The following is a 6,729-nucleotide window of genomic DNA, read 5'->3' on the forward strand; positions in this document are numbered from 1 at the left end:
CCCGGTTTGCCCCGGGTGCGCACCTCGCGTGCACCTTGGTGCGCACACCTTGGCTGGGTTGCGCGCCCTGGTGGGCACCATGGTGCGCACCAAGGAGCGCTCCGAAGTGTGCTCCAAGGTGCGGCGTGCACGAAGTCGGAGCCCGGTTTGCCCCGGGTGCGCACCTCGCGTGCACCTTCGCCGCGGTGGGCACCATGGCGTGCACGAAGTCGGAGCCCGGTTTGCCCCGGGTGCGCACCTCGCGTGCACCTTCGCCGGGGTGGGCACCTTGGTGTGCAGACCTTGGCTGGGTTGCGCGCCCTGGTGGGCACCATGGTGCGCACCAAGGAGCGCTCCGAAGTGTGCTCCAAGGTGCGGCCTGCACGAAGTCGGAGCCCGGTTTGCCCCGGGTGTGCACCTCGGGTGGGCACCTTGGTGCGCATGCCTTGCCTGGGCTGCGCACCAGGGCGGGCTCAAGATGGCACCCGCGTTCCTTTTTTTTCACTATCTTTCAAAACGGAAATTTTAAAATCTCATTTTTTTTTGCCTTTTTCTGGAAATTAGTGAAGGCAGCGCATCAAAGGTGCGCACCTCGCTGCCCACCACGGTGCGCAACGCCGGTGGGCACCCGGGAGTGCTTCGAAGTGTGCTCCAAGGTGCTGCGTGCACGTTGTCGGAGCCCGGTTTGCCCCGGGTGCGCACCTCGCGTGCACCTTCGTCGGGGTGGGCACCTTGGCTGGGTTTGCCCCGGCTGCGCTCCGAAGCGGGGTTATTGGAGCGCCGCCTCTTTTTTTGTCGGAGCGTTTGGTGGGGTTTCTCGCATTGGCTCTTCCGAGGCCCGGTTGCCACCCTGGCGCGCACGAAGTCGGAAGTAGGGTTAATTGCCCGGGTGCGCACCTTTGCCAGGGTGGGCACCTTACCTGGGCTGCGCACCAGGGCGGGCTCAAGATGGCACGCGCGTTCCGTTTTTTTCACTATCTTTCAAAACGGAAATTTTAAAATCTCCTTTTTTTTTTGCCTTTTCTGGAAATTAGTGAAGGCAGCGCATCAAAGGTGCGCACCTCGCTGCCCACCTTGGTGTGCTCTGAGGTGCGCACCCGGGAGCGCTACGAAGTGTGCTCCAAGGTGCGGCGTGCACGTTGTCGGAGCCCGGTTTGCCCCGGGTGCGCACCTCGCCTGCACCTTGGCCGGGGTGGGCACCTTGGCTGGGTTTGCCCAGGGTGCGCTCCGAAGCGGGGTTACTGGAGCGCCCCCTCTTTTTTTGTCAGAGCGTTTGGTGGGGTTTCTCGCATTGGCTCTTCCCAGGCCCGGTTGTTGGGTGCGCTCCCACCCTGGCGCGCGCGAAGTTGGAAGTTGGGTTAATTGCCCGGGCGCGCACCTTCGCCAGGGTGGGCACCTTGGTGCGCACACCTTGGCTGGGCTGCGCACCAGGGCGGGCTCAAGATGGCACCAGCATTCCCTTTTTCTCACTATCTTTCAAAACGGAAATTTTAAAATCTCGTTTTTTTTTTGCCTTTTATGGAAATTAGTGAAGGCATCGCATCAAAGGTGCGCACCTCGCTGCCCACCTTGGTGTGCTCCAAGGTGCCCACCACGGTGCGCAACGCCGGTGCGAACCCGGGAGCGCCCCGATGTGTGCTCCAAGGTGCGGCGTGCACGAAGTCGGACCCCGGTTTGCCCCGGGTGCGCACCTCGCGTGCACCTTGGTGCGCACACCTTGGCTGGGTTGCGCGGCCTGGTGGGCACCATGGTGCGCACCAAGGAGCGCTCCGAAGTGTGCTCCAAGGTGCGGCGTGCACGAAGTCGGAGCCCGGTTTGCCCCGGGTACGCACCTCGCGTGCACCTTCGCCGGGGTGGGCACCTCGGCTGGGTTGCGCGCCCTGGTGCGCACCAAGGAGCGCTCCGAAGTGTGCTCCAAGGTGCGGCGTGCACGAAGTCGGAGCCCGGTTTGCCCCGGGTGCGCACCTTCGCCGCGGTGCGCACCATGGCGTGCACGAAGTCGGAGCCCGGTTTGCCCCGGGTGCGCACCTCGCGTGCACCTTCGGCGGGGTTGCGCGCCCTGGTGGGCACCATGGTGCGCACCAAGGAGCGCTCCGAAGTGTGCTCCAAGGTGCGGCGTGCACGAAGTCGGAGCCCGGTTTGCCCCGGGTGCGCACCTCGCGTGCACCTTCGGCGGGGTTGCGCGCCCTGGTGGGCACCATGGTGCGCACCAAGGAGCGCTCCGAAGTGTGCTCCAAGGTGCGGCGTGCACGAAGTCGGAGCCCGGTTTGCCCCGGGTGCGCACCTCGCGTGCACCTTCGCCGCGGTGGGCACCATGGCGTGCACGAAGTCGGAGCCCGGTTTGCCCCGGGTGCGCACCTCGCGTGCACCTTCGCCGGGGTGGGCACCTCGGCTGGGTTGCGCGCCCTGGTGCGCACCAAGGAGCGCTCCGAAGTGTGCTCCAAGGTGCGGCATGCACGAAGTCGGAGCCCGGTTTGCCCCGGGTGCGCACCTCGCGTGCACCTTCGCCAGGGTGGGCACCTCGGTGCGCACACCTTCTCAATGTTTTCTTGCCTTTTCTGGAAATTGGTGAAGGCAGCGCATCAAAGGTGCGCACCTCGGTGTGCTCCGAGGTGCGAACCCGAGAGCGCTCCGAGGTGCCCACGAAGTCGAAAGTCGGGTTAATTGCATTGTTTTCCCCGGGTGCGCTCCGAGGTGCGCAACATCGGCGCGCACCAAGGAGGGCTCCGAAGTGTGCTCCAAGGTGCGCACGATGGCGTGCACCTCTGGTGCGCACGATTCGGAGCTCGGTTTGACCGGGGTGCGCACACCTTGGCTGGGTTGCGCACCTTTTGTGCGCTCCAAGGTGCGCACGAAGTCGGAGCTCGGTTTGCCCCGGGTGCGCACCTTCGCCAGGGTGCGCACCTTGATGCGCACGCCTTGGCTGGGCTGCGCACCTTGGTGGGCGCCATGGTGCGCACCTTTCGTGCGCTCCAAGGTGCGCACGAAGTCGGAGCTCGGTTTGCCCCGGGTGCGCACCTTGGTGGGCGCCATGGTGCACTCCGAGGTGCCCAAGATTGGTGCGCACCAAGGAGCGCTCCGAAGTGCGCTCCAAGGTGCGCGCGAAGTCGAAAGTTGGGTTAATTGTCCGGTTTGCCTCGGGTGCGCACCTTGCGTGCACCTTCGCCAGGGTGGGCGCCTTGGTGCGCACACCTTGGCTGGGCTGCGCACACCTTGGCACCCGCGTTTCCTTCATTTTAAATTTTTTTTTTTTACAATCTCTCAAGTGGGAAATTCTATAATCTCAACTTTTTTTGCCTTTTCAGGAAACTTTTGAATGGAGCGCATCATTGGTGCGCTCCGAAGTGTGCTCCAAAGCTCTCTCCAGCTGCGTGCACCTGCCCCGGCCGCGCACCCGGCCCCGCCCAGCTTCGCTCACCTGTCCCGGGCGTCTGGTGCGGAACCTTAGAGTAAGAAACATCACCGTGCACCTTGGCCAACGTGCGCGACTCGACCGAGCGCGCACTGGCCGAGGTGCACACCGATTTCACCTGGGTGCGCGCGCAGCACCTCGGGCGCACCGGGGTGCGCGCACAACGCCCGGGTTGCACCGTGGCCTGTGTGCTCGGGGCGCCTCGGGTGCGCGCTCGGTGTCGCCCCCGCGCGCGCGGTAGTGCGGGCAGCGCACCCCGGCCCGGCCCGGCCCCGACGAGAACGCAAACGGGCAAAAGGTTTATTCAAATAGCATTGCGACGCCCGGCGAAAAACTAAAAAAGGGTGCAACACCGGGACTTCCCGGGAGGTCACCCATCCCAGTACTACTCCGGCCCAAGCGCGCTTAACTGCGGAGTTCTGATGGGATCCGGTGCACTAACGCTGGTATGATCGCACCCGTTATGAGCTTGTCGCAGTGTGTACTTAGCAAACCGCGACCCACGTGCGAATCCACCCCGGCCACCCACCCCCGTCGAGGTGCACACCCTCCCTCGCGAAGTGCGCCCCGTTCGCCAAGTGTGAGCCCTGCCCGGGTGCGCGCACCTTGCTAGGGCGTCGGGTGTGCACCCGGCCCGGCCTACGTGCGTGCACCTGGAGGGGGCGTCGTGTGCGTGCAGTGTCCCGTCTGCAACGCGGTGCCCACACACCACCTCGGGCGCAACGACCTGCGCTCACATGTGGGCCGAGTGCACCTTGGTGCATGTTCGGGGCGCCTCGGGTGCACGCTCGATCTTGCCCCGGTGCACCAAGGCGCTCGGTTTGCCCCGGGTGCGCACTTGGTGCAAGGTGGGCACCCAAAATAGGGATCAAGCACCAAAACACAAGTTTCGGGATGCAAAATGGGACCCAAGGACCACAAATGCGTTCCAAGACCCATGATGGGTCCACGAGAACAAAAATGTGTTCCGAGACTTAATAAACAAATATTGGGTTTTAGGAGAAGAAACATGCTCTGATGCCCAAAACGAGAATCGACCCCGAAAAGGCCACAGGCCAAAAGTGGGATGCGAGACAAAAAAAAATGGGACCCGAGGACCAAAATTGGGTTCCCAGGTCGAAGACAGGGCAACCGGACAAGAAACGACCTCTAAGGCTCGAAATGAGTCCCGACGACTAAAACTTGACAAGAAGCACCCATCAGGCACCCAACTCGACACCCATGGGATGCCGACCCACCCGGGCTTCCACCTAGCACACCTTGGCACCCACCCACCCTCGCACCCAACCTCGCACCCAACTTAGCACCTTTGAACCCACATTGGCACTCACCCTGACCCTGGCACCTTGGAACCCACATTGGCACTCACCTTGACCCTGGCACCCACCTTTGCACTCACCTTGGGACCCACCCTGGCTCCCACCTCGGCACCCACCCAGACACCCACCTTGGTTCCTTGGCACCCACCTTGGATCCTTGGCACCCACCCCGACACCCACCTTGGCACGCAACTTGGCTACTTGCCACCCACCTTGGCTCCTTGACGCCCACCCCGACAACCACCCCGTGACCTACCCTGGCTAGGGTTGGTGCACACCCACCCTGGTGCCCACCTTGGCACCCACCCTATGACCCACCTTGGCACGCACCTTAGTACCCACCCCGTTACCCACCCTAGGACCCACCCCGTGACCCACCTTGGCCAGGGTGGGTGCACCCACCCTGGTGCCCACCTTGGCACCCACCCATCCTAGCACCCAGCCTGTGACCGGGCTTGGAACCCAACCTTGCACCCGCACCCGTCTTGGCCAGTGTGGGTGCGCACCCATCCTGGCACCCACGTTGTGACACACCCTTTAACCCACGCACCCTAGCACCCACGTTGGCACCCACCTTGGAACCCAACCTAGCAACTTGGCACCCACCCCGTGACCCACCTTGGCATCCACCATAGCAGTCGCCGACTTGGCACCCACCTCGGCACCCACCTTGACACTTGTGGACCCACCTTGCCACTCACCCTAGCATCGACCCATCCTAGCACCCACCCTGGCACCTTTGCACCCTAGCACTCACCCATCCTAGCACCTAACCTGTGACCCACCTTGACACTCACCCTCGCACCCACCTTGGAACCCAACCTAGCACCCACCCACCCTGACACCAACCCTAGCACCTACCCACCCTTGCACCCACCCTGTGACCCATCTTGGCACCCACCCATCCTACCACTCAACCTATCACCCACCTTCTCACCCACCTTGGCATCCACCTTAGCACCCACCCACACTGGCACCTTGGCACCCACCTCGGGCAAGGTGGGTGCACACCCACCCTGGCACCCAATTTAGAACCCACCGAGCATGTTACCCACCTTGGCACCCACATTGCAGCCCACCCTAGTACCCACCCTATGACCCACATTGGCATCCACACCCTAGCACCCAGGCACCTCGACACCCGCCTTGACACCCACCCTAGCACTGAACCTGTGACCCACCTTGGAACTCACCCTAGAACCCACCCACCCTGTGAACCACCTTGGCATCCACCTTAGCACCCACCCACCTTGGCACCCACTCTAGCACTCACCCATCCTAACACCCAACTTGTTACCCACCTTGGCACCCGCCCTCGCGTCCACCTTGAAACCCACCCTAGCACCCACCCACGCAGGAGCCCACCTTGGCACCCAACCTAACACCCACGCATCCTGGCACCCAACTTGTGACCCACCTTGGAACCCACCCTAGTACCCACCTTTGAACCCACTATATCACCAACCCACCTTGGCACCCACCCTATGACCCTCTTTGGAATCCACCCTAGCACGCACCCACCCTGGCACCCACCATGGAGCGCACCCTAGCACCCACCCACCTCGGCACGCACCTCAACACCCACCTTGGTGTGCGCACTGCGCCAACCTCTCAAAGACCCTATGTGGTGCGCTCCAAAGTGTACACCTTTGGTGCGCTCCAAGGTGCGCACCTTTGGTGCACACCGAGGTGCACACCAAAGTGTGCACCGAGGTGAGCACCAAAGTGCACTCCAGGGTGCACACCAAGGCGTGCACCTTTGGTGCGGTCAATGCAAACGAATTCGGAAGTTGGGGTCGATGTCCTAATCGCTGCTGCAGACTACACGTATGAGAATCGGACAAATAGCTTTATATAGGGGAGGTGTTGCGTTTGATGGGTCGACTCCCCTGGTTGTGTGCACTGCACCAACTTCAAAGACCCTGTCTTGTTTAAGAAGTCAAAAGTTGGGGTGGATGTCCTAATCATTGCTGCAGTCTACGCATGTATGAGAATCAGACAAATAGCTTATATAGGGGA

The 6,729-nt window shown here is 62.4% G+C and overlaps 1 non-coding gene across 1 annotated transcript; it reads right to left on the reverse strand.

Annotated features, from left to right (window-relative positions):
• Window positions 1–3,732: 3,732 nt before the first annotated feature.
• Window positions 3,733–3,851, reverse strand: LOC131867274 (5S ribosomal RNA). Its single transcript, XR_009365833.1, has one exon. It is a non-coding gene; the product is annotated as a 5S ribosomal RNA (ribosomal RNA).
• Between the last annotated feature and the right edge of the window lie 2,878 nt (window positions 3,852–6,729).

Source organism: Cryptomeria japonica, unplaced genomic scaffold, assembly GCF_030272615.1.
Source record: "Cryptomeria japonica unplaced genomic scaffold, Sugi_1.0 HiC_scaffold_167, whole genome shotgun sequence".
NCBI lineage: Eukaryota > Viridiplantae > Streptophyta > Pinopsida > Cupressales > Cupressaceae > Cryptomeria > Cryptomeria japonica.